Source organism: Corvus moneduloides, chromosome 22, assembly GCF_009650955.1.
Source record: "Corvus moneduloides isolate bCorMon1 chromosome 22, bCorMon1.pri, whole genome shotgun sequence".
Classification (NCBI taxonomy): domain Eukaryota; kingdom Metazoa; phylum Chordata; class Aves; order Passeriformes; family Corvidae; genus Corvus; species Corvus moneduloides.
The window spans coordinates 7,103,401-7,130,671 of record NC_045497.1 but is presented as its reverse complement, the minus strand read 5'-3'; the positions used below and the strand labels follow the sequence as shown (position 1 = coordinate 7,130,671).

Genomic DNA, 27,271 nt, shown 5'->3' with positions numbered 1-27,271 from the left:
GGCATATAGGTGTAATAGAACAAGGCCCAAGGCCTTTAAATCTGTAATGTAGGGTGTAGTTTGGCCTCTAGATGATATTCCTAGATAGGCACAGGATGGCTGGAGCTGTTAAGTTATTGTGCAGCACTTTGACTTTTGTCATCGCTTTCTTTCAGATGCAGATGCACTAAATCTGGGGCAGAGCGCCCCATACCAGGTGAGGGGGTTCCCGCAGGAAGGTCGATCGCCGTTTGTCTTTGCAGGGCAAGTGTACATGGTGGCTACGTTACAGCATTGTTCCTTGTCTTTGTTTTTAGGAGGTAAAGCCAGATCTCAGCAATCAGGGTCAAGTGAGCGAGGTAAGCGGTGACCGGTGGACTGAACCGGTTGTTATTGCTTGGATGCCAAGTTCTGGTAGTCTGAGCTTTAAGCATCCATTGTCATTTGTGTGTTATAGGCAGTCCACTTGTATTATGCTGAACCCCCTCACCGACTGGCCGACAGACCTAGCTTGCTGCCCTCGTGCGCCCTCCGGAAGTATTACAGGACTCTGTGTTGAAGCCTTTAGCTTTTCCCTTTGAAGGTTCTGTCTTGGTAACATTTGGCACCTGCTGAGGAGTTGCAGCGAGTCGGGGAGGGAGGAGGAGCAAGGGTCCACTCAAGTTTCAGCAATGCCACATCAGCTCATCTCCTCTTAACCCAGGTATACCCTGCGATGATGGCGTTGGCCTCAGAGTGTGGTCAGAGCGTGCAGCCCAAGGACCCCGGCCGTCTTAGGAGACGGTGAGTAGTGGAATTGTCAGGTTTTGGCCGACATGCCACTAAGTTCATGTAATGATGTTTGGTTTTCTTCATTGTAGCTGACTAAGAAACAGCAGGAGCTTCCCAGAGAGCAGGGCAGCCTTCTTTTGCACCTGAGGCAGATTCACATCCCAGACTTCTGAGAGATAAGTTGAGGGTTATGGCCCACAGAGGGGATGAAAGCAGGGTGCTGGGTCAGGACTTACCAGGAGGGATTTTTGAGTCAGCTTTGGAGACAGGGATGTCCAAGAAGGAGCCCCTTAGCCCACCGTAAAGGGCAAGTCTCACTTTTGATCACAATGCCAAGGCAGGCAGAGCAGTCCTGGTGCATGTCACTTGTCTATTGTATGTTCTGTGTCTTTTGGGCATCTTGTGTCACGTCTTTTTCCTTAGCCCTTCAAGGGGCTGGTTTATCGGAAATGCGGGGCGTCATACTTAGCATCTCAGCGTTCCCCAGCTGGGTGCCGAGACCATGGGACTGTTGGCTGATGAGCTCGGATGTGCACCAGAATTGCATCTCTGTTTAGAAGCATTGAGTCGGAGGTCTTTTATGGTCTTGTTCTGAGCTGTATTCACAGCTGTGCACTGCAGTGATCCATTACAGACGATTAGGACTTGTCAGAATGTGAAGAACGGTAGAGGATTCTGACCGTATGATTCTCGGGCATCCATCTTTGCAGTTTTCAGAATAAGTCATTCTCTTAGCATCTTCTTCGAGCCTTGTCAGCTCACAATCGGTCTCACCGAGATCATCTCGCTCCGCATTCTCTGTCCTTGCAATCATTCTTCTTACCGAGAGTTTTCTTTCTTCATTGCATCTCCTTGTTTGTCATCTCCTGTGTCACAGGTGCCTGCATGGGTTTGGCCCGGAGCTGCTCTGCCCTGCTGCACAGTCTGGCATATAGGTGTAAGAGAACAAGGCCCAAGGCCTTGAAATTTGTGATGTAGGGTGTAGTTTGGGCTCTAGGCAATATTCCTAGATTGACACAGGATGGCTGGAGCTGTGAAGTTATCATGCAGCACTGACTTTTATCATAACTTTCTTTCAGATGCAGATGGATTCAATTCTTGGCAGAGCACCCAATACCGGGTGAGGGGGTTCCCGCAGGAAGGTCAGTCACCATTTGTGTTTGTGGGGCGAGTGTAAATGGTGGCTATGTTACGGCATTGTTCTTTGTCCTTATCTTTAGGAGGTAAAGCTGGATCTTAGCCATCAAGGTGAAGTGAGCGAGGTAGGCAGTGACCGGTGGAAGGAAAAAGTTGTCATGCCTTGGGTGCCAGGTTCTGGTACAGCTCTAAGCATCCATTGTCATTTGTGTGTTGTAGGCGGTGCACTTGTATTATTCCAAACCCCCTCACCGACAGGATGGTTCACCACTCTCGTGAGCCCTCTGGAAGTATTATGGGACTCTGCCATGAATCCTTTATCTTTTCCATGTGAAGGTACCATCCAGGTAGCCTTCGGCAACAGCCGAGGGAGTTGCTGCGAGTCTGGGAGGGAGGGAGGAGGAGCGAGGGTCCACTCAAGTTTCAGCAATGCCACATCACCTCATCTCCTCTTTACCCAGGTATACCCTGCGATGACAGCGTCGGCCTCGGAGTGCGGCCAAAGTGTGCGGCCTGAGGACCTCGGCCTTCTTAGGAGATGGTGAGTAGCAGAATTGTCGGGGTTTTGGCTGACGTGCTGCTAAGTTCCTGTACTGATGCTCGGTTTTCTTTATTGTAGCCGACTAAAAGACAATAGCCTGGCGATGGCAAGAGCTTCTAGGATGGCGAGGCGGCCTTCTTTTGCACCCAAAGCAGATTTACATCCCCAGATGTCCGAGAGATAAGTCAAGGGGATGAAAGTGGGGTATCAAGTCAGGGCTCGCCGGGAGGGATTTTTGAGTCAGCTTTAGAGACGGGGATATGCTAGAAGTGGCCACTTAGCCCACATAAAGGGCAAGTATCACATTTGATCACAATGCTGAGGTGCACAGGGCAGAGCAATCCCAGTGCATGTTGTGTCACTTGTCTATTGTATGTTCTGTGTCTTATAGGCATCTTGTGTTGCAGGTCTTTTGCCTTAGCCCTTCGATGCGCTTGTGGTCATGCTTTTCGCCGAGAGCTTTCTCTCCTCGTTACATCCCCTCGTTTGTCATCTGCTGTGTCATGGGTGCCTGCATGGGTTTGGCCTGGAGCTGCTCTGCCCTGCTGCATAGCCTGGCATATAGGTGTATTAGGACAAGGCCTGGGGACTTGAAATTCGTAATGTAGGGTGTAGTTTGGCCTTTAGATGATATTCCTAGATTGACACAAGATGGCTGGAGCTGTTAAGTTCTCATGCAGCCCTTTGACTTTTGTCATCACTTTCTTTCAGATGCAGACGGATTAAATCTGTGGCAGAGCGCCCGATACTGGGTGAGGGGGTTCCTGCAGGAAGGTCAGTTGCTGTTTGTGTTGGCAGGGCAAGTGTAAATGGTGGCTGTGTCACAGCGTTGCTCTTTGCCTTTATTTTTAGGAGGTAAAGCCGGATAGCAGCAGTCAAGGTGAAGTGAGCGAGGTAAGCGGTGACCGGTGGAAAGGAAAAGGTGTTATTCCTTGGATGTCAAATTCTGGTACAGCTCTAAGCATCCATTGTCATTTGTGTGTTTTAGGCAGTCCCCTTGTATTATGCCGAAACCCCTCGCCAACTGGCCCACAGACCCAGCTTGCCATGCTCGTGAGCCCTCTGGAAGTGTTATGGGACTCTGCGACAAAGCCTTTACCTTTTCCATGTGAAGGTGCTTTCAGGGTAGCCTTGGGCAATGGCCGAGCAGTTGTGGTGAGTTGGGGAGGGAGGGGGGGGAGGAGCGAGGGTCTGCTCAAGTTTCGGCAGTGCTGCATCACCTTGTCTCCTCTTAACCCAGGTATACCCTGTGGCAATGGCATTGGCCTCGGAGTCCAGCCCGAGGACCCCAGCCTTCTTAAGAGACGGCGAGCGGCAGAATTGACGGGTTTTAGCCGTGGTGCCACTAAGTTCGTGCAGTGATGTTTCTTTGGTTTTCTTTTTTGTAGCTGACTAAGAGAGGACAGCCCAGCGATGGCAGGGGCTTCCCAGATGGCGAGGGGGTCTTCTTTCGTACCTAGGCAGATTCGCATCTCCAAATGTCTGAGAGATAACTTGATGGCTGTGACCCAGAGAGGGGATGAAAGTGGGGTGCTGAGTTGGGACTTGCTGGGAGGGATTTTTGAGTCAGCTATGGAGATTGCAATACCGAAGAAGGGCCCCCTTAGGCCCCATAAGGAAAGTCTCACTTTTGATTACAATGCTGATGTGTGCAGAGCAGAGGAGTCCCAGTGCATGTCATGTCACTTGTCTATTGTGCGTTCTCTGTCCTTTGGGCATCTCATGTCTCGTGCCTTCTGCCTTAGCCCTTCAATGTGCTTGCAGTTGTTCTCGCCAGGAGTTTTCTCTCCTCGTTTATCATCTGCTGTGTCACAGGTGCCTGCATGGATTTGGCCCAGAGCTGCTCTGCCCTGCTGCATATCCTGGCATATAGGTGTAATAGGACAGGGCCTGGGGACTTGAAATTTGTAATGTAGGGTGTAGTTTGGCCTCTAGATGATATTCCTAGATTGACACAAGATGGCGGGAGCTGTTAAGTTCTCATGCAGCCCTTTGACTTTTGTCATCACTTTCTTGCAGATGCAGACAGATTTAATCTGTGGCAGAGCACCCCATATCGGGTGAGGGGGTTCCTGCAGGAAGGTCAGTTGCTGTTTGTGTTTGCAGGGCAAGTGTAAATGGTGGCTATGTTACAGCATTGTTCTTTGCCTTTATTTTTAGGAGGTAAAGCCGGATAGCAGCAGTCAAGGTGAAGTAAGCGAGGTAAGCGGTGACCAGTGGAAAGAAGTTGTTATTCCTTGGGTGCCGAGTTCTGGTACAGCTCTAAGCATCCATTGTCATTTGTGTTTTAGGCAGTCTGCTTTTATTCTCCGAACCAACTGGCCGACAGTCCCGGCTCACCGCCCTCATGAGCCTTCCAGAAGTGTTATGTGTCTCTATGATGATGTCTTCACCTTTTCCATTTGAAGGTCCTTTTTGTGCAGTCTTCGGCAACGGCCGAGGAGTTGCGGCGAGTCGGGGAGGGAGGGAGGCGGAGCGAGGGTCCACTCTAGTTTTAGCAATGCCACTTCACCTTGTCTCCTTTTAATCTAGGTATACCCTGCGACGACAGTGTCAGCCTCGGAGCAAGACCAAAGCGTGCGGCCTGAGGACCTGGGCCTTCTTAGGAGACAGTGAGTAGCGGAATTGTTTGGTTTTGGTCTGCGTGCCACTAAGTTCGTGCACTGATGTTCGTTTGGTTTCCTTCATTTTAGCCCACTAGGAGACAACAGCCCGGCGATGGCACGAGCTTCTTGTATGGCAAGGTGGCCTTCTTTTGCACCCGAGGCAGATTCACGTCCCCAGACATCCTAGAGATAAGTCGAGGCCTGCGATCCACAGCGCGGGTGAAAACGGGGTGTCAAGTTGAGATTTTGGAGTCAGCTTTGGAGGTGGGGATACCCAAGAAGGTGCCCCTTAAGCCCCATAAAGTGAAAGTCTGGCTTTTGATCACAATGCCGAGGTGCGCAGGGCAGAGCAATCCCGGTGCGTGTTGTCACCTGTCTATTATTATGTTCTGTGTCTTTTGGGCGTCTTGCATCTCATGTCGTCTGCCTTAGCCCTTTGATGTGCTTGCGGTTGTTCTTTTTGCAGAGGGTTTCTGTCCTTGTCATGTCTCCTCATTTGTCATCTCCTGTGTCACGGGTGCCTGCATGGGTTTGGCCCGGAGCTGCTCTGCCCTGCTGCATAGTCTGGCACGTAGGTGTAATAGGACAAGGCCTGGGGACTTGAAATTTGTAATGTAAGTTGTAGCTGGGCTCTAGATGATATTCCTAGATTCACACGAGATAGTTGGAGCCGTGAAATTCTCATGCAGCCCTTTGACTTTTGTTATCACTTTCTTTCAGATGCAGATGGATTAAATCCGTGGCAGAGCGCCCAATACCGGGTGAGGGGATTCCCGCAGGAAGGTCAGTCACTATTTGTCTGTGCTGGGCAAGCGTAAATGATGGCTATGTTATAGCACTGTTATCTGTCTTTATTTTTAGGAGATAAAGCCGGATAGCAGCAGTCAAGGTCAAGTGAGTGAGGTAAGTGGTGACCGGTGGAAGGAAAAAGTTGTTATTGCTCGGGTGCCGAGTGCCGGTACTCTAAACTTTAAGTAGCCATTGTCATTTGCATGTTTTAGGCAGTCCACTTGTATTATGCCAAATCCCCTCACCGACCGGCTGACAGAGCCGGCTCGCCGCCCTCGTGAGCCCTCCCAAAGTGTTATGGGACTCTGCAATGAAGCCTTTACATTTTCTGTTCCAAGGTGCCTTGCGGGTGACCTTTGGCAACGGCGGAGGAGTTGTGGCGAGTCGGGGAGGGAGGCAGGAGGAGCGAGGGTCCCCTCAAGTTCAAGCAATTCCACAGCACCTTGTCCCTTCTTAACCCAGGCATACCCCGCAATGATGGCGTCTGCCTCAGAGCGTGGCCGAAGCGTGCTGCCAGAGGACCCCGGCCTTCTTAGGAGATGGTGAGTAGCAGAATTGTCAGGTTTTGGCTGACGTGCCACTAAGTTCATGTACTGATGTTTGGTTTTCTTTGTTGTAGCCGACTAGGAGATGGCAGGAACTTCCCGGACAGCGAGGTAGCCTTATTTTGCACCCGAGGCGGATTCACATCCCGGACGTCCGAGAGATAAGTCGAGGGTTACGACCCACAGAGGGGATGAAAGCAGGGTGCCGGGTCGGGCCTCGCCGGGAGGGATTTTTGAGTCAGCTTTGAAGGCGGGAATGTCCAAGAAGGGGCCCCTTAGCCCACATAAAGGGCAAGTCTCACTTTTGATCACAATGCCGAGGCGGGCAGAGCAGTCCCGGTGCGTGTCGTGTCACTTGTCTATTGTATGTTCTGTGTCTTTTGGGCATCTTGTGTCTTAGGCCTTTTTCCTTAGCCCTTTGAGGGGCCAGCTTATCAGAAATGCCGGGCATCATCCTTAGCATCCGTGTTCCTCGGCCGAGTGCCGATACTGTCGGACCTTTGACTGATGAGCTCGGATGCACATCGGAATCGCATCTCCCTTTAGAAGCATGGAGTCAGAGGTCTTTTATGGTCTTGTTCTGAGCTATATTCACAGCTATGCACCGCAGTGATCCATTAGAGGATCAGGACTTGTCAGAATGCAAAGAGCGGTAGAGGATTCTGACCGTACGATTCTTGGGCATCCATCTTTGCGGTTCTCGGAATAAGCCCTTCTGTTAGCATCTTCTTCGAGCCTCGTCGGTCTCGCTGAGATCATCTCGCTCCGCATTCTCTCGGTCCTTGCGGCCATTCCTCTTGTCGGAGTTTTCTCTCTTCATCGCATCTCCTCGTTTGTCATTTCCTGTGTCACAGGTGCCTGCATGGGTTTGGCCCGGAGCTGCTCTGCCCTGCCATGTAGTCTGGTGTATAGGTGTAGTAGGACAAGTCCCAAGGCCTTGAAATCTGTAATGTAGGGTGTAGTTTGGCCTCTAGCCGGTATTCCTAGATTGACACAGGATGCCTGGAGCTGTTATCATGCAGGACTCTGACTTTTGTCATCGCTTTCTTTCAGATGCAGACGGATCAAATCTGTGGCAGGGCGCCCCAGACCGGGTGAGGTCTTTCCCACCTTCCCACAAGGTCAGTCACCGTTTGTGTTTGTGGGGCAACTGTAAATGGTGGCTATGTTACAGCATTGTTCTTTGTCTTTGCTTTCAGGAGGTAAAGCCAGATCTCAGCAGTCAAGGTCGATGGAGTGAGGTAAGCAGTGACAGAATGAGTTGTTATTGCTTGGTTATCAATTTCTGGTGCAGTTCTAAGCATCCATTGTCATTTGTGTGTTTTAGGTGGTCCGCTTGTATTACGCCGAAGCCCCTCGCCGATCGGCCGATGGACCCGCTTCACCACTGTCGTGAGCGCTCTGGAAGTATTACGGGACTCTGCAATGAAGCCTTTACATTTTCTGTTCTGAGGTCCCTTCTGGTACATCCATGGCCGAGGAGTTGTGATGAGTTGGGGAGGGAGGGAGGGTCCACTTAAGTTTCAGCAATGCCACAACACCTTGTCTCCTCTTAACCCAGGCATGCCCCGTGACGACGGCGTCGGCCTCGGAGCGTGGCTGAAGCGTGCCGCCGGAGGACCCCGGCCTTCTTAGGAGACGGTGAGTAGCGGAATTGTCAGGGCTTTGGCAGATGCGCCACTAAGTTCCCGTAGTGACGTTTGGTTTTCTTTATTGTGGCTGACTAGGAGATGACAGCCCGGTGACGACAGGAGCTTCCCAGAGGGTGAGCCGGCCTTCTGTTGTGCCTGAGGAGGATTCCCATCTCCAGATGTCTGAGACATAAGTTGAGGGCTACAATCCACTGAGGGAATGAATGTGAGGTGTTGGGGCAGGGCTTGCCGGGAGGGATTTTTGAGTCAGCTTTGGAGGTGGGGATGTCCAGGAAGGGGCCCCTTAGGCCACATAAAGGGCAAGTCTCACCTTTTGATCACGATGCCGAGGTGCGCAGAGCAGAGCAGTCCCGGTGCGTGTCACCTTTCTATTGTATGTTCTGTGTCTTTTGGGCATCTGCTGTTGCAGGTCTTTTGCCTTAGCCCTTTGAGATGCCTATCGGAAACGCTGGGCGTTATTCTTAGCAACTCTGCTTTCGGCGCTCCTCGGCCCGGTGCCGATACCATCGATCCTTTGACTCGAGAGCTCGGAGGCGCATCAGAATCGCATATCTCTTTAGAAGCGTCGAGTCGGATGTCTTTTAAGGTCTTGTTCTGAGCTGTATTCACAGCCGTATGCCGCAACGATCCATTATAGCGGATTAGGACTTGTCAGAATGTGAAGAGCGGTAGAGCATTCTGACCGTACGATTCTCGGGCATCCGTCTTTGCGGTTCTCAGAATAAGTCCTTCTTCTGCCAGGGTTCTTCGAGCCTCGTCGGCTCACCGTCGGTCTCGCCTAGATCGTCTCATTCCTCGTTTTCTCGGTCCTTGCGATAGTTCTTCTCGCCGAGGGTTTTCCCTCTTCGTCGCATCCCCTCCTTTGTCCTTTCCTGTGTCACGGGTGTCCGCACGAATTTGGCCCGGAGCTGCTCTGCCCTGCCGCACGGTCTGGCGTACGGGTGTAATAGGACGAGGCCCGGGGACTTGTAATTTGTGATGTAGGCTGTAGTTTGGCCTCTAGATGGCAGTCTTAGATTGACACAAGATTGCTGGAGCTGTTAAGTTCTCACGCACCCCTTTTGACTTTTGTCATGGCTTTCTTTCAGATGCGGAGGGATTAAATCCATGGCAGAGCGCCCCGGACCGGGCGAGGGGGTTCCCGCAGGAAGGTCGGTCACCATTTGTGTTTGCGGGGCAAGTGCAAATGGTGGCTGTGTTCCAACATTGTTCTTTGTCTTTATTTTTAGGAGGTCAAGCCGGATCTCAGCCATCAAGGTGAAGCGAGCGAGGTAAGCGGTGACCGGTGGACCGAACTAGTTTTTCTCGCTCAGTTATCAATTTCTGGTGCGGCTCTAAGCATCTGTTATTTTTTGTGCATTTCAGGCGCTCCACCGGCAAGATGTCCCGGTCTGGGACGCTGGCAGCCAGGTGGGTGCAAGCTTAAGGTATAGGTGCAGTGTGCTTTAATTGGAAGGGGGAGGTTGGGATTTCAGAGTCTTTCAGGGTGTTTTTTGCTTTGTTTCTTTGCAGGTGCTGCTGCTGCCTTGGACATGCCAAGAAATACTCACAATCAGGTGAGTTGGCCTTTAAGCGGGGCAAGTCATAGGTGAGCGGTATGTGGCGGTGAACTAAGCATGTACCCTTTTGCCTTGCAGGTATTTTCCGGGCCGCCTCTGGAATCGGATGAAGATTTGAGGTGAGCCGGGGTACCGGTGTGGATGACTCCCGGGGATTAATATTCTCGAGGGCCACAGTGACGTTTTCCGTTTTGTCGTGTTAGGTACCGTGAGCAGCCGCAGAGCCGAAGTTTGGAAGCGGCAGGTAAGCGACGAGCCTCGGCACTTAGGAGGGAGGGAGGCCTTGCGCAAGGGGTCGCTTTTGGGACGTCTCATCGCGGTCTGAATTTTTTTTCTGAATTTTTGCAGCCGCCGAAACAGACCCAGGGGACCGTATCGACATCCACGGCGCCCGTGCGTTCATTTCCATCGAGGACGGATTTTGTCGGCTCGTCTTCCAAAAGCTAAGTGTCGGGACCGGTGGTGGGGGACAAGGGAAAACCCTTTGGAATTGCAGGAGGCAATTTGAAGTTAGCTTAGAGGAGAGGGCCGTAGAGGGGTAGGTCCCTCGGAAGTAAAGGGAGAGGGTTTCTCCTCAGCATCGCCCGACCTTTTGCCGGGCGGGACGGTTCCGACCCGTCTCCGCGTTCTCACGAGCTTCGCGTCGTCGGCCTTCTCCGAGTCTCCGCGTCATCGCGGATCTTTTCGCCCGAGGAGCTCGCCTTCGGGTCCGGAGCGATCGCCCCGGTCCCCTAGCAGTTGTTGCCTTCTTCTCTAGGCCTACTGAGTGAGCTTCTTGAGCATCCTCTTAACAGCTTTGGTACTAACTTCTTGTAGGGACTTATGTTTTGCCATCGTGTGCTATTGCCATAGAGCTTTCTTTCCTTTGGCATCATCAGCTTCTGGCTCATCTTGCAGTAGGAATCTTGGGTCCATCAGGTGAAACTGCTGGGCAGTTTCAACTTCTGTCTGTGTTCTGTAGGTTGTGTCTATGTTCTGTAGTGTCCATTGTCCTCTGTGTCACGGGGCATTGTTGCATGTCAGTGATTTTTTTTTTTTGCATTGTTCTGGGCTGTATTGCCTGTACTCTACTTGCCTACTTGCCCGGATGGGGCTTATTCTGGCATCTTTACCTTTTTACTTCTTGAGAGCGGAGGAAGTACGCAAGATGTTCTCGTCCATCTTCCTTCTCAGTTTTGGTCCCGGCTTCTTTTCACATACCATTCCCTTGGACTTCTATAGGGAGTGTATCGGACCCTCCCTCCGTGACCGCAGCATTTCAGTAGGTTCCGTCGCCTCTAAGCGTATCGCGCTCGAGGACTAATCTTCCGGAGACTCGTCTCGAGCCCTCGCGTCATCTTATTTTAATTTGGGCTGCCGCCCGTCCGCGCGCCGCTTAGGGTCGGAGCCGCCCCGCCCCGGCACGTAGAGTCACAGTTAGGTAGAACGGTCATAAAACTTAAGGGTTCATCTATTTTCTATGGGGTTTTGGGCAGAAAATTTATGGGCCCGGCGTGGGGATAACTCCTAGCCACGGGCCGCTCTCCGACCGCTTCACATTTTCCTGCAGGTCCCGAGGCAGCTTTGGATCTCCACGGTCACCGACGCTACCGATTTTTCCCAGAATCTACGGCTCGACGTTGAGGAGCGGCAGCCACGGAAGATGTATCAAAGTATCTTCACTGGTGGAGTGTTTTGATGAATGGCTGCAGTCAGTGTGTAAGCTGAAGAGCATGTGACTGTCTGTATCTGTGTGTGAGAGGTTGTGTCTGCCTATGTGTTTGTGTTTGCCTGTGAGAGTGTGTGTGTGGACCGGGTTTAACCTTGTGTGTTTGGTTTTTGCCTTTCAGTTTTTCAACACACTTTTAAATTTAGAATAAAAAAACCCCAGCTGGGGGGGTTTTTTTTTTTCCCCCCCCCGGCTGGGTTTTTTTTTCCTCGGTCCCGGCCGGTCTGCGAGGCGACGTTCATCGCCAAGGTTTGGGTGAGGACCGGGCCGGGGCCGGGGTTTTGTCAGGCAGGACGATTCGGAGGCTCTCGGGAACCCCGTTCCCGAGGGGCCAGGGTGAGGAGAGTGGTTGAGCTGACGGTGGGATTGTGGGGAAGCTGAAAGAGGTGTGAGAGTGTGTGTGTGTGTGTGTGTGTGTGTGGGGAATGGTTCTAACCTTGTGTGTTTGGTTTTTGCCTTTCAGGTTTTTCAACACACTTTTAAATTTAGAATAAAAAAACCCCAGCTGGGGGGGTTTTTTTTTTTTCCCCCCCCAGCTGGGTTTTTTTTTTCCTCAGTCCTGGCTGGTCTGCGAGGCGATGTTCATTGCCAAAGTTTGGGTGCGGACCGTGCTGGGGCCGGGGTTTTGTCAGGCAGGACGATTTGGAGGCTCCCGGGAACCCCGTTCCCAAGGGGCCAGGGTGAGGAGAGTGGTCGAGATGAGAGCAGTGGTGGGGTTGTGTGGAACCTGAAAGAGGTGTGTGTGATGGATGACTGTTATGTTCTCCCTGTGGTGCTGTTGTTTTGGGTTTCCTCTAACAATAAAACAAAATGTAGCAAGTTTTCCAGAAATAGAAAAATTGTTCTATTGTATTGATATGTATTTGGCTTGTGTTGCTCTGTATTGGTCTGTATTTGTGTTTGCTGCTGCATTTCCATGTATTGCTCTGTATGCAAATTGGACTTTTACCAGGGTGTATATGGATTGTATTTGTACTTTATTTGTATACATTGTTGTTTCCGTATATTGTGCTAGAGTGTAAATACAAAAATCCATTCAATAAAGTTGAATAAACCCTAATAAAGATATCCAGGCCCCTCCCCCCCCCGTCTTTCTTTGGTGTGGTTTAGTCATTTTTTCACTGTATTTCTTGCTTTGCTTTACTTTTTAGTCTATTCCTCATTTTACTTTTCCCTGTCTATCATTATTTCTGTGTCTTTCTTTTTCTCACTGTTTCTACCTCTGTCTCTCAGTTTCTCTTCTTCTCACTCTCTCCAATTATGTTTCTCTCTAGGTTTATTTTCCTATTTCTCTTTAACTATTTCCTTGTTTGTCTTTGACTCCATTTCTTTGCTTCTCTAGAACTCTGTTTCTTTGCTTTTCTCTTTCTCCTTATTGCTTCGTCTCTCTCTTTTTCTCTTTAACTCTGTTTCTGTCCTTCTCTATTTTTCTCTTTAACTCTGTTTCTTTGTTCCTGTTTGTCTTTATTCCTGTGCTACTCTACTTTTCACTTTCCTCTTCTCTCTAACTCTACTTTTCTCTTTCTCTCTAACTTTACACTCTCTCTCTCTCTCTTTAGCTTTGCTTTTCTCTTTCCCTCTAACCCTAACTTTTCAACTTTACTTTCCTCTTTCTCTTTCACTTTAACTTTATTTCTAACTTTTATGTTAAAATAAAGTTTATTTCTAATTTATAGCTTAAATTTTAAAAAAGCAGCAGTAGAACTTTTAATGCTCCCTGGGAGTAAAAAAAAAAAAAAAAGTTTTACATATAAAATTTTTACTCCCAGGGAGCATTAAAAGTTCTACTGCTGCACCTGACTCTATTATTTTTTCTTCTTTTTATATATAGTATATAGGGCCTGTAGTTAGTGCTCCACATTGGCGTAACTCATTGAATTGATTAATCATTACATAGCTACTCCCAGCTGGAGCACTAATTGAATTAGATAATTGGATAATTAGTTAATTAGCCAATTTTTTAGTGTGTGCACACACACCACCCACACCTATCACTCATCCTAAGCTCTACCCCCATTCGTCACAGGCTCCCACCTCACCATGTGTCGTTGCCCCCTGGCCCTGGTTGCCACCCCCTGGCCCCAGTCGCTGCCCCCCTGGCTCACATCACGCAATCCTGGCGGGGTCCCTTGGCTCTGCCCTGGCACCGCCCCCTGCCGCGTGCGTCATAATATAAATGAAGAAGAATGACAGGTAGAAGGGGAAATGGATGTCTCCTCCCCAAGGGAAGGCTCTTAAATTGGATAGGAGCCGTTTCTCTAGGAACTGCTGCCTCTGATTGCGGCTGGAATGGCTCTGGAAGGAGCTTAGAGGGGATCATTCACCTTGTATTTGTCCTGGATGTGCAGAGCTCGGAGATGCTTTGGGGCTGAGAGATTTCCTGTGCCATCTTCCATGAACACGAAGAAAGGTGGATTAAAAGTGCCTGCAGAGCTCTGATGTGCAGCCTGTGGCTCCCTGCTCCCACTGCTGCTCTGCTCAAGGAGTTTCTCAGCCCCAGAGCAGGAGAAAAAGGCAGAAAATCATGGAATCCTGGGGTTGTAGAGGCTGGCAAAGGCCTTTAGCATCATCAAGTCCAAACATTAACCACCACCATGGTCACATCAACCCATGACCTCAAGTGCCATATATTTATCCGTACATATTTATCTGTACATATTTATCCCTGTATTTATCCATATATGTTTATCCATATATTTATCTGTGTATTTACCCATGTATTTTATGAACACTCAAGTGCCATATCCATGTATTTTATGAGCACTTCCAGGGTTGGTGACTCCACCACTGCCCTGGGCAGCTGTTCCAGCGCTGGACAACCCTTCCCATGCTGGGCCAGGAGAGGGATTCTGGAAATCCAGACTCCGAGGAGCAGGGGATTAAGGCAGCATTGGATTCCTTTATTCTCCCAGAAGGATAAAGGAGATTTATCCCCAGACGAACCAGAGGTGATCACACTGAGGTCATCAGTGGGATTTCTTCCTTACTCCCACAAATACCCACTGGGGTGACAGAGTTCCCGACAAGGGCGGTGTTGGAAGGAGCTGCTGGAATGTTTTGCTGTTCATTGGGATCCACAGGATGTTTGGTGTCTCTCAGAGCTGTTCCAGGCTCTCCACAAACCCAAACACTCCTCACACTTCTCCTCAGAGTAGGGAGGTTTCCCAGAGTGCTGGTTTTTAATTTCAGATGCTGGGATAACGACACGGCTTCAGGAGGCAGGAGACTCATTGTGCTGTGCCTCAGTCCAGGCAGGGACAACCCCCAGCTAATAAAAACCTCTTTAAAGCACAAAAAGTCCCATTAAACTGATATTATAAAGGCTGCAAATTGAAGCAGGCCTCAATCAGAAAGCAACAGAATTTAATTCCCCCCCTTGCCCATTTGCATGATGATCTCCTTCCTAATTGCCCATCCACGCTTTTCCCACAGAAGGGCTGTCCCGAGGTTGGAGATGGTTCCAGCTTTATGGAGCTTTGATCTTGATCTGGTTTTACTTTTTACAGAGCACAGAACCCGAGAGTGGCAACTGCTTTCCTCTTGTTCCTCCTGTGGCAGTGAACTGCTCTTCCCAAGGACGGCTGCAGGAATTCTCAGGCAGCAGAACGTATAGAATGCCAGGCACGCTACAGAATTCCAGTGGGAGCGGCAGGAACTTCTGTTCTTTACTGGCAGGGCTGTGCCATGAAGGGGAGCTCAGAGATATCGGTCAGCTCAGGGAATGATGAGCCTGGCTCATGGTAAGGAAATTCGCTGTGCAGTTACTTTGGGCCCTTTCTCCTCCTTCTCCTTCTCCTTCTCCTTCTCCTTCTCCTTCTCCATCTCCTTCTCCTTCTCCTTCTCCTTCTCCTTCTCCCTCTCTTCCCAACACCAGTTCCAGACCTCAGTATAATCCATGTTCCCACAGCCTGACCTTGCAGTTTTCCCAGTTTAGCAGCCCCAGCCACACTTGCAGCCTCTCTGTCTGGACTTTGTCTTGCTGAAATCTCCCTTTGTTGATCCTTTGCTGCCTCACCTTTTATCCAGCAATAACATGCAGTGGGTGGAAGCTTCTCAGAATTCCCTCCCTGTTCCACTGGAAACATTCCCGAGTGGAAGCAGCTGCACTGCCCATCAGCACTTCCCTGCTTTTAGGGATGGTTGAGGCATGAAGGATGCACCAAATGGAGTTGGCTCCAAGGGGATGAAATGCTCCCCCTGAGGCTGTTCAGAGAGCTGGAGCTGAGGAATCCGGGTGGGAATCACTGCAGGAAAAAGGAAGGAAAAGAGAGCAGAGGAACAGGGATGCAATTCCAACCTCTCCAAGGACTGGCATGGGCACATTCACCATCACCATTTAATCTAGACACGATTTCTTCTTTGCCTCTGGCTGCCAGGAGCAGGATGAGCAGTTTAATGAGTTTAAATAGTGAATAGTTTAATTAGCTGGAAGAGACTGGATCAATAGCTGCTTAAACAAACAGCTGGATCCCTGTTTCCAAGCTTGGATGTAGTTTTGGAAGGTTCCTGGCAATTTGGCAGGGATTAGTGATGCTGAGAATGTGTGCTTTTTTGTGGGTTTGGGGCTTTTACTCCTGTTCACGTGGCCACTTTTTCTTGTTGCGTGGAAAACAGGAGGGAAAGAGCAACCACGGGAGGAATTCCACTCTTGCTGCTTCAAGGGATGGATCAGGAAGGGAACAGGCTGCAGGGAATTTGGAGTGCAAACTGAGATCTCTCCGATATTTTCGGCTCAGTCAGTCCATCGGTGCTTGGTGGCTGTTTAGGCCACGTGCAAGGTGAATGATGGTGCACATCGCAGAGCTGCTGGTGGCTCCTTCCCCTGCCCGGCTGTCAGTCACCCTGCAGGGTGCTGGAGCAGCGTGCCAGAGGCCACGGATCCTATGGATCCCATGGGTCCCAGGGGCGTGATCAGGAGCCTGAGCCTGCTGGCCACTCCTTGCTCTCTCTTATCCTGACTTTTCAGCTCTGCAGCGAAGCCAGCTCGAGCTTTTCAACCCTTAGAAACCCAGGGAACTTTCATGTCTGCTCTCAGATCTGGGATTTAAATCCAGCCCTTATCAAAGCACCCCGTGACCAGGCAGGCCCTGAATCCCAGCAGGGATCTGATAAAGAGGGACCTGACATCCTAAAGAAACCCTTTGAAATCCTGCTGGGATTGATTTGTATCCATAATGGAGCCCAGAGCTCTCTGCCAGGGAGAGATGAAGCTGCTCCTTTGCTTTATCATCCTCAGGCTCTTCCCAGCTTCGAGGGAAATTCAGTCCCTCTTCAGGCCTCAAAATCATGGAAAAGTTCCTTTGTGTCCTCGCCACAGCCCCTACGTGGATTAATCAACTTTTCCGAGCTGATTAATGGTTTGACAGAAGAACTGCCTGGAGAGCAGCTGAATTCCCACACCAAAATTCCTGACTGAGGGAAACGACCTTGTGTTCCTCCCCTTCCTGTAAAGCCGGGGAAATCTGGGAAAATCACAGCTCCAAAGGAGCTGCTCCCCTCGCCCCCGGATTCAAAGAGAAATGGAGAAACACTTGAGGAAGTTTTGAGATAAAACCACTGCAGATAAAATTGAAATGAGCCCTTCAGCCCTTTTTTTGTGTGGTATTTAGGATGCAAGGGAAAGAAAGGCTGGGTAATCCCTGGGATTAGGGAACAGCACGGCTGAGGTCCCAGATTTCGAGGCCAGGTAATGGCTGGAACAAAACATTAATATGGACTTCAAAAGCTTTGAAAATTAGGAATAGAACAGAAACTCTCATTAATTCAGGACTGTACAGAGCCTAAAGCCTCCTTAGGTTTTCAGCTCAAAGCAACTTTCTTTTTCATGGGGCCATAAACAGATTTTGAACTACCTTTTTCACCTTCCTTCCTTTGTTCATTTTTACCTTTCTACCTTTGTTTGTTTCTGTAGTAGCTTGGAAAAAACCAAACAGAGACCACTGTTTCTTCAGGCAGGATCCCTCTTTATTACACAAGCCCCAGTATTCCTGCGTTTCTATTTTGGGAAAGTTTTAAGAGAGTTTTGGGAATGGGCACAGGGAAAGACAAAACCGATCCATGCCCACACACTTGTCAGGGCAGACTTTCTGCCCCTTCTAGGCCACTGACTCAGACATGAAACCCCCCAGCTTTCTGGGAGGTGAAGGAAGAACAGTCACACCTGGTGCTTCTACCTGTAGTCATTTGCCTGGTCTGCATCTTTGCCAAGAGAGCAGAAGGCGCTTAGCAAAGTGAAGATCAATGGAACAAGTTGCTCTCCCACTCAGGGCTCTCGTTAAGGCTGGAATGGCTGCTGCCAGCCTCTGCACTTTCTGCCTCTCCAACTTCCTCCCTTTGTTCATTTCTACCTTTTTAACTTTCTACCTTTGTTTGGTTCTGACTCTCTACCTTTCTATTTTTCTACCTTTGTTGCTTTCTACCTTTCTAAATTTCTAACTTGACATGTTTGTTTGTTTCTACCATTTGAACTTTCTGTCTTTCCATCTTTCTTCATTTCTAACTTTCTTCATTTCTACGTTTCTACCTTTCTGACCTTCTGCCTTTCTACCTTTTTTGTTTCTACTTTTATGACTTTGTACCACCTAAGTTTTCTCTCTTTTTACCTTTGTTCATTTTTACCTTTGTTTGTTTCTAACTTTCTACATCTCTGACTTTCTCTCTTTGTTTCTACTTTTCTGACTTTCTACATGTCTAACTCTCTACTTTTGCTTGTTTCTACCTTTCTACATTCCTACCATTTTTGTTGCTACCTTTCTAACTTTCTACCTTTGTTTGTTTCTAACTTTCTAGATTTGTCCCTTTCTGCCTTTGCTTGTAACTTTGAAATTTTATACCTTTGTTTTTTCTCCCCATTTGTACCTTTCTAACTTTGTTTGTTTCTAACACTCTACATTTCTAACTTTGTGCCTTTCTAAATTTGTTTTTTACTTTCTAACTTTGTTTCTAACCTTCTTGTTAGAGACGTTCCCTCAGGCCCAGAGGGAAGCCAAAGCATTAGGTGTGAATTAAAACCTTTGGACAAGCTGACATCCATGAAGCCACACCAAAATGAAATAGAAATACAGATTTTTAACTTTTAGTAGAAATATATGCTAAGTGCCTTAAACATGAAAAAGCTGTAGCAGAGATCTTAAACACAGCTTTTGCTGCAGCAGTGTTACCTTTTCACAGAATTCTTTACTTTAGACAAAATCTAGATCAAATTACACTGTTCACCTTTTTTAGATGGAGTGTTCACATAAACAGTAAGAGCTGATAGAAACTGTATATGCAAATCTGTGTAATACAGATGTAACACTTGTGTGAGGCTTACGACTGTTAGACCAGGATGGGTTAAGAAAAAGAAAACTAGAATCGTGTGTTAATCTTACTGGTCAATTAACAAATATAATCCACACTTCTGTAAGAAAAAATATAGTGTACGGAGCATATAGAAGAAGCTGGTTTTGCCTGCTGCTGCTGCTTGGCTTTATCATGTAACCCCATTCGAACTCTGCCTTCAAGACAGCTGTGAGACTGTGAAATAAAGAACTTAGCAGAATAGCAGCCTCCTCTGCTCTTTCACCCTGGTCCGAGAAGGAAGGGTGGTACCCTGTCAAAGGCTCAACACTTGCCTTTCTGACTTTGTTTCTAAATTTCTACCTTTCTAATTTTGTTTCTAATTTTTTTTTTGGTTTCTAACTTGGTTTGTTTTTAACTTTCTACCATTAGAAATTTGTTTGTTTCTTGTATTTTACCTCTTTGTTTCTAAATTTCTGCCGTTGTAACTTTGTTTCTAACTTTCTACTTTTTAAGTTTCATTTGTTTTTAACTTTTTCCATTCCTCCCAGCGAGGGATGTGTGCAGAATCCTAAAACCTGTTAAGTTCTTCATTTTTACATCTCTAGGCAAATGCTACTGATTTAGATGTAAATTCATTTTGAAATGCGCCAGCCCTCTCTCTCTACTCTGTCGCATACAGGAATATAAGAAGCTGGGAATAGAGATCAGCAAGTTTTGAGAATAACGAGCCGGCGTTTTTCTGTAGGAAGGAAGGAAGCAAGTGCCTGGCCCCAGGAGCCGAGACGCTCGGGCTGCAGGAGCTGCAGAGCGCCCAGAGCCGGCTTTTCCCTCTGCTGTCCCTGCCCCCGGGCTGAGCTGGGCGGCGCTGCTGCCGCCCGGTGCCGGCTGAGGCGAGAGGGCGGCGGCCTCGGTGGCTGCCGAGCGTGGCAAGGGCAAGGAGCGGGAGCGAGCGGGGCTGGGTCTGTCAGCGGAGGGGAGGGGCGAAGGGCGGTTCGGAGCGCCGAGGGACACGGCCGTGCGTGAGCGGGGCCAGAGCGGTGAAGAGGAGTGGGCGCCGTGCGGGGCGGCGACCGCGAGGAATGACAGGGCGGGGGGCGGCCCGGCGGGGCCGGTTTTGCCGGGCAGCAGAGGCGCGGTCGCAGCGCGACCCGGGGCGGGGAGCACCGGGCGGGCACGGTCGGAATGGAGCCGCCCGCGTGCCGCTCTCAAGGGGGCGGCTCGGAAAGGAAGGCGCAGTTGGGCGCTCTCGGGACGGCGGTAAGTGACGCTTTTTTTAGCACCTGCCAGGGCCCTGACGAGAGCTGGTGCCACTTCCGCCACACTCAAGATGGCGGACGCACTAGGCCCCTTTGAGAGGTGTCCCTGCCGATGCCTGCCGCCGGTCGCGGAGCAGTCGCCCGCCTCCGGCGCCGCTGACCCCACCAGCCGTGTCCTCGCGCCGGGAAGCACCGCGGAAAATCGCGCGGAAAGCGCGGGGCCGGCGTCGGAGTCCGGGCCGGATTCAGGCAGCCGAATAGACAGAAGTCCTTGTGAGGGGCGGCGGGGGCCATAAGTGTACCACACTAAAGATGGCGGCTCGACCGGAAGTGGCTTCTGCCAGCACCCAAGATGGCGGCAAAGGAAGGAAGTTATGTCACGCCACGCTAAAGATGGCGGTCGTTTATGCTTTTTCTGACCTTCTCAATATGGCGGCAGGGAAGCCCCGCCCCCCCCAAGCAGCGTCTATTCGGCTGCCTGAACGCGACGCCGACGCCGACGCCAGCCCAGCGCTTGCACGCAATTTTCTGAGGCGTTTCCCGCTATGCGGACACCGCCTGTGGGGTCAGCGGCGCCTGGGGCAGGCGGGAGCATTCAGGCAGCCAAATAGACGGAGCGGGGTCCTTCCGGCCGCCATCTTGAGAAGGTCGAATAGCCACTGACGCAATCGCCACATTGGTGCGGTCCCGGTGACTTCCGCCCTTCTTCGCCAGGAGCGGCAATGGCGGGGAGCCCGGGGAGCAGCGCGGCCGGGCCGGGGGCACCGGCGCGGGTGCTCCGGGCTCGGAGGTGAGCGGGGAACGGGGACAGCCCCGAGCGGACGGTGGGGGCCGCGGGGGATCGGTATTCCGGCCCAGGGATGGCTGCCCCGGCCCAGGGATGGGTTCCTGGACTATCTAATAATATTATGTAACGATCGTACAAGGAGATCTATCTAAAAAATCCTCCATGGTCATCCTTCTCCCAGCCCCTCTGTGTTTTCAGGATCTTGGGGGAAGAGTTTGGGTCTGGACAAGGCTCTCGGGCACAGGGTGGGATTCTTGGGGTGCAGGGCCAGGATTTGGACTCGATGCTCCCTGCGGGTCCCTTCCAGCCCAGGAAATGCTGCGATCCTGTGCCTCTGAGGGTGAAATAAAGGGCACCGGTGGGGTTTGTGCCCGCTGTGTTCACGGCCCCGCCGGCTCAGGGCGGGTTCAAGGCGCAGCTGCCCCGAGCCAGCGGGACCGGCCGGGGCTGCTCGCTCCCGGTGCTGCCGCCTTGTGGGGAGAGCCCCGCACTGCAGCCCGCACAGGCGCTGGACCACGGGATCGGCGTGGAACAGCAGCGCAGGGGGAGTGCTGAGGCAGCCCAGGGAATGCTGCGGTCCCAGGGAATGCTGAGGCGTCCCCTGCCCGGGGCACTCGGCAGCAAATCCCTGATGTTGAGCAGCAAAAGGAAAGTTCTGGGTTAATGGGAGGAGGTTTCTGGAATGGAGCTGGGACAGGTGCTGATCCACGCATGGAATCACGGGGTGGTTTGGCTTGGAAGGGACCACACCAAGATCATTTACACTCTGTTTGTTGTCTGGTTCCACCGCAAAGACCATCCAGAACTGCCACCTCACCCTCACGGACAGCAGGAATGTCTTCCATAGCTCTTGTTTCGGAATGGGAATGGCAGTTGGGAGCTCTGGCAGGACCAGGTAAGAAGAGAAATGGGATCATTCTGGCTGCTGCTGGAGGTGGTTTTCTGCTTTCAGGCTGTTCTTCTGATTGATCCTTTCACAGCAGTGTTCCTGGGCAAATTTGAGGGTAATTCCAGGAATTTCAAACCAGATAAAAACTGGTGGGGCAAAAAATGTGAACCTGATCCATTTCTGGTAATTCCAAGCTTCTCCCACAACACCCTTCCAGGGGAAAGCTGATGAAAGGATAAAGATGCAGAGGAACAAGTGCTGTAAACCCCCCATGCACTCTTGACAGAGCAAACCTTGCAGTACTCCCAGCAGATCTCTTGGAGAAAGCGTGGGATCGCAAGGTTTTCCGGGAAAGCAAAACAGGGGCGGAGATGAGGGAATAGGCTTCCAGTTCTTCCTTTAGCTGAAAGCCTGGGGGAATTGAGAGGGGCCACAAGAACTGTTTGTGTAGGAAAATGGGAGTTTGGGGGCTGAATCTGAGTTTCTCTCTGGGGCGTTTTTGAGGGAAAAGCTGAGGTGCTGTTTAAGGGAGAGAGTGCACATTTTTGGGATGGAAAAGGTTTGATCAATATTGTAGAGGAAGTAAAATGTTGGGGGTAAAAGTGGATGCAATCTGGAGGGGGCAGAAGGAATATTTTGGAGGCAAAATGGGGAACTGAGTAGTGGACAGATGGGGAACATTTTGGGGGCAACACTTGACAAACTCTCTGGGGTGGAGAACGAAGACATTGAGGGAAAAATGAGGTGATGAGCAGTGGGCACGTAGGGAAGGTCGTGGGGGTAAATGTTGAGAAAAGCCCCGTGGTATTCAAGAAATCCTTGGAAGCAGGACTGAGGAATTCAGTGGTGGAAAGATAGGGGAATTTTGCGGGGGTAAAACTTCCAAAGATCTAAGAGTTGAGAGTGAGTGTTTTTAGGTAAAAAGGATGTCTTGTTGAAGTTGGGCATCTGGATTGTGGCATTTGTGGATCACAGGGTGTTTTTGCAGAAAGTAGGAGAAAAAGAAGACTCCCAAAGCCTCGGTAGCTGTGTTAAGAAATCCCTCGCAGGGAAGAAAGGTACCTAAACCTCCTAGAAGTAGGGACTAATTAGCACGGGAAGGGGAAAACCCACCCCCAGTGGGAGAGAGCCCGCCGGGTAAGGGAAGAGAAGGATGCCCTTAAGAAGAAGCAGGGAAGGTGAATTTCTCAGTTTGCTAAAATGTATCAAAAAGTTTGGAATCTGGGTCTGTGTGGAGGCCGGGATTTTCTCGGCCATATGCAGAGCCCAGCACTAGGAATAAAGTTTTGATATCCTTCCAGCACTCAAACGCAACAGAGGGAATCCTGGAGGAGGTGGAAAACGCTGTCGCTCCGTCGGTGGAATTCCTGGGAAATGGAAAGCAGCAGAAGCAGCAAGAACAGAGTTGGAAGCAGGCTCCAGCCGGGTAAGGCAGACACCAAATCCTTTGGAATTAGAAGTGGGCAGGGGTGGGAAGAATTAATTCTTACATTCGTAGCCCATGGATTCCTGAGCAGGATCCTGGCAGGGAAGACTGCAGGGATCAGACTGGGGACTGATCCCAGCTGGGGGCAGCGAGCCTTGGAATTGGCTGAAGGGAAGAAAGAGGGATCCTTTGAGCACAAGGATCAGCTGTCAAATGTGGAGATGGCATCAGACAATTCCTCGGGAGGGTTTAGTTCCTGGGCCAAATCGATCTCCTGCCTTGTGAAGGAGCTCAGAGACCTGGGAAGAGCCCAAGCAACGCAGGGAATGCAGTGGCAGATAAAACTGCCGGGGAACGGTGGGGAAAAGCATCGAACAGGGGGCCTCGTTTTGTACAGGAACGGTACCAAAAAATGTCCAAAAGAGCAGGAATCCAATGGGATTTTACGTATTCCTCGGAGACCACAATCCAGTGGGAAGGCTGAGAGAAGGAAACAAAGCCTAAAAAGGCAAATGAGCCAAATCCTGCCCAAAGCCTCCAATGGCCACATTCCCTGGCATTGCTGAGGACTTCAGCCGAGCTCCAGGCAAAAGGTGAGCACCTATGGAATCCTTTCTGGGAGACCATATCCAGCTGGGACCCTTCCTGGAGAAGGCCATGGGATATGGGTTATCCCAGGTCCAGAGAATATGTCATTTCCTTGGAAAAACACTTGGATCACTGCATCACTTTCTTGTTTCAGGCTCACCAGTCAGCCGGGCTATCCAAGTCCATCCTCCCCAGCGGGGAGAGCGGGAGCACGTCCGGCCATGGAGAATTTCTGGGAGAGCCCGGGAGAAGAAAGAAGGCTCCAGCTTCACAGATCTGTGTCATAACCCATCCTGTCGGCCGCTCCTGTTTGATCCTGGTGCATTTGTCCTCTTGGATTCAACCTGAGCAGCGCTAATTAATTGCTGGGAATGAAGCAGCCTTTGGTACTTCTTTTCCACAAAACCTCTCCATCCTGCCCTTCAATCCTGTTGCAAACACGGGGAAAACCCAAAACTCCGTTTTTTCCCCTCTCCCCTTCACTTTGCCTCCTCTTTTCTCGCAGGCTTTGGGCTATCCAGGCTTGCATGTGGATTAGGCAGAGCACCCTGTAGGCTCAGCTCCAGGTGGGATTGCAGCGGTGTTGGAAGCACCAGGGATTCTCCCAAGGTTTGGTGTGAGGAGCTGCATCTTGGGAGGGGCTGGGATTTTGTGCACTTCTGGGGGCTTTTTTTCTCCTGTTTGCCTTTTGGGCCGCCTCAGAGAAAAGGCTGAAAACCGAAGGAGCTGAGGGGGGGTTCCCAAATTCCTTTCCAGCCCTTCAGAGGAGGCACAAAGCCACGTGCAGCTGAGGAGAGGGATGTGAGGAGAACGGCAATAATGGAGCCTTGGGACTCTGCACTTCATTCTTTTCACGTGTTTGGAGGTGCAGGAAATGCCAAACCCCACAGGAATTCTGTGTCTGTAACATCGGGTGCAACCTTTTGAAACCCAAGTGCTCAGAGTGGGGTTTTCCCAAGGGTAAATCCCAATGTGACATGGCAAAGCTTCAGTGAGGATTTCCAGGCTTGACTGCACAGCTTTTGGGAAAGCTCAGTAGCCAAACAAGATCAGATTTCTGTCGGATTTGGATCAACCGTGGCGTTTAAATCTGGGACAGCTCAGCTTCCCGGGTGGGAAAGTGCTTGGAGTAGCCGAGAGCTGAGCCGTTGTTGAGAATTCCAAGCGTTGTGTCCTTACGCTCCTTAATACAGCGTTTAAATAATTGATCCTGAAAGGAGCCAGTATCAGAGGGATTTGTTAGAGGGGCAGGAATGTTTTTTCACGTGGCAGTGTGTCGGGATAGTCAAGACTCCTTACGTCAGAATTAATTGGTCTTCCTTCTTTTCCCTTTTGTTCTTTCTAGATTGTGGCTGAGTGGGGAGAATATTTGGGATAAAGAAACGAAATGCCCGAGGGAAGCTTCGTGTTCCCGTGGGGATGCTTTAGGCGCGTGCAGCTTCTGAGCTGCACCGAAAGTTGAGGCTCCCCCGGAAGCCTTCCGAAGCTGGAAGGGCCGGGGAAGAGAATTCCAGGAGAGGTGTGGGAAGCGCTTTCTGCCAGGTCTGGACAGCACCGAGGTGGGAATGACTTCAAAGTGTTCCTTGTCCCTGTCCTGTTCCCAGCCCAGGACAAAGTTGGTGTTCCCTGAGCGGCTGCGGTTCCCTGGATGTGGCAGGAGGAGGTCTCTGCCGGGGAGTGGGAGAAATGTCCCTGCCCGGTGCCGTGTCCTTGGCGGGCAGAGAGCGCCGATCGTGGCAAGGGGGGTTTGTGAGTGTGGAATCAATCCTGGCTCCTTTTTAAGGGGGTGTTTTAATGAGTCATCAGCAGGGACCACTTTTAGCCAGCTTTAGTTAAGTTCCTTTTGCACAGGTTTCATGTGGCTTTGATGGTGAAATCAGCAAACCCTGAAGTTTGCCAAATTACCCCTGAAAAGCTTTAATGAACCAATCCTGAGGGAACTGGGGATTGCATATCTGGGATCTTATGGCCCTTTGAGGCCATGTTGGGTTTACCCCCTGATTTTGGTGCCGAGGGAAACTCCAAGTTAAGAATAATCCAAATATGAAGCACTTCTCACAAAAGTCAGCTTTGCAAAGCTTTATTTGGGCTAAAAAAGAAAAGATGGGAATGCCCTTGGCAGAAAAGCAGCTGTGAGGCACAGCAGGCTTCAAATGCCTGTCAGCAGGCGCTCCAGGAGAAACGGCTGCTGGCTGCGGGCATCCTGGGCTTTCCAGGCAGGTTTTGTAGCGGATTGCAAGGCAGTTCTCCTGCCTCTGGGGGGTGGCACCTGCATCCCACTGGAAAGGGAAAATGTGGAGAGAGCGGCAAGCGGGAAGACGGTTGCTGATGTGTGTCCTTGGATTGCAGTTCCTCCCGGTGGGTCTGTGCTGCTGGAAGTTTGAAGGAGATCAGTCCTGGAGTACGTGTGGGTTCACCGGTGGGGCTTGGGAGCGACGCTGGACATGAAATTCCAGGGATGTTCCCCTTGCTGGAGTGAGAAGCAGTGGAAGCACTTTGCTGTGTGCTTCTTCATCGCCTTCGCCTCGGTCCCCTGGGGCTCCAGGTAATCCCCTCTCACCTTTGCTTTTCCAAGGGTCTCTAAATGAGGGCTTGAGCTTTGGTGCAGCTCCCTTTACAGGGAAGATCTGTTCCAGGAAAGGTCTCCTGGTCTGGACCGATGGCGTTGCAGGAAGAGCAGGAAACGCCAGAGCTCCTGTGGCTCCCTCATCTGATTTGCCTGCAGGCAGCAAGGATCATTCCCAAGTGTCATCCCCTGGCTCCGTGACTCGGGGAGGTTGTGTTCCCCCAAAGGCCAGGGGCCGCTTTGTGTTGCAGCTCATGGAAGTCCAGCTCGGTGGTGCTGGGTTTGGTTTTTGTGTGCAATGAAGGCACGAAGAAATTCCCCTCCTTCACTGGCACAGCCCTGGAGTGGGAGCAGATTCCCCTTATCCCGGAGTTATCCCGCTCCTGCCCTGGATCCCTGCGGTGCCGTGTGTTCTCCAAGCTCACAGCACTGCTGGCTCTAAACAAGAAAAACAATCCCTGTTCCATCTCTTCTCTGTCCTTGATGTTCCCAGGCCCTGCATCTCCCTGGCTATTCCCTGTGTGAGTCTTCATCTCCATCCCACCTTATCCCGATCAAATAAGGGTCTGAGACGTGTTTAGCAGCAAATGCATTCTTGTGAAGAAAGCCAAGAGCAAAGAGCATCCAGATGCAGAGAAGTCTTTAGAAAAGCACTCCGGACGTGCAAATGAGGGATGTGTCTTCCTGCATGTCCTGTTGTTTTTCTCTGTCAGGTTTTGGAAGGGTTTTCTCTCAGTGATTTCCTGCGATCCGGGTGCGTCCCTTCCTTTGTCCAAATCCAGTGCCAGAGGATTGAACAACTGACGAGTGGGGTCTGGGATGAAAACGGTTCTCCTAAAATGAGGGAAACAATGCTAGAAGAGAAATGAGCATCCTTTTAATGCCTGGAATAAAAATGCTGGAAAAGGGCACTTTTTATTTGATATGGTGTCATTCTCCTTTTTTTTCCCATGGATAAAACTGCACGGTGAGCAATCAGAGCAGAACTATGAAATGCAGGAGTCTTGGATTCCACAGTGGGATTAACTTCCCTTTTCTGCTCTCTTTCAGGACAGGAAAAACCACTGAACTCGCCCCATCTTTGGGACCAAGAGCTTTGGTGTTGGAGTAGGCAAAGCCAGCTAGGGCCCCCCTTGTCCTGCCCATGGTGTGGGTCAGGGACAGGCTCCTCTTCTCCTCTGGGCTGGGATG

At 50.6% G+C, this 27,271-nt stretch overlaps 2 long non-coding RNA genes across 9 annotated transcripts; both read left to right on the top strand.

Annotated features, from left to right (window-relative positions):
* Positions 1-13,996: 13,996 nt before the first annotated feature.
* LOC116454711 lies at positions 13,997-17,430 on the top strand. Its single transcript, XR_004244183.1, has 3 exons — positions 13,997-14,235; positions 14,794-15,027; positions 16,605-17,430. It is a non-coding gene; the product is annotated as an uncharacterized LOC116454711 (long non-coding RNA).
* Positions 17,431-22,789: 5,359 nt separating this feature from the next.
* Positions 22,790-27,265, top strand: LOC116454710. 8 transcript variants are annotated; one of them, XR_004244179.1, is made up of 9 exons: positions 22,790-22,926; positions 23,324-23,519; positions 23,669-23,900; positions 24,020-24,123; positions 24,860-25,073; positions 25,864-26,059; positions 26,151-26,290; positions 26,794-27,047; positions 27,131-27,265. It is a non-coding gene; the product is annotated as an uncharacterized LOC116454710 (long non-coding RNA). The 8 variants fall into 8 exon arrangements; XR_004244177.1 differs by having other exon boundaries at positions 26,135-26,290; XR_004244178.1 differs by lacking the exon at positions 26,151-26,290.
* Positions 27,266-27,271: the final 6 nt, after the last annotated feature.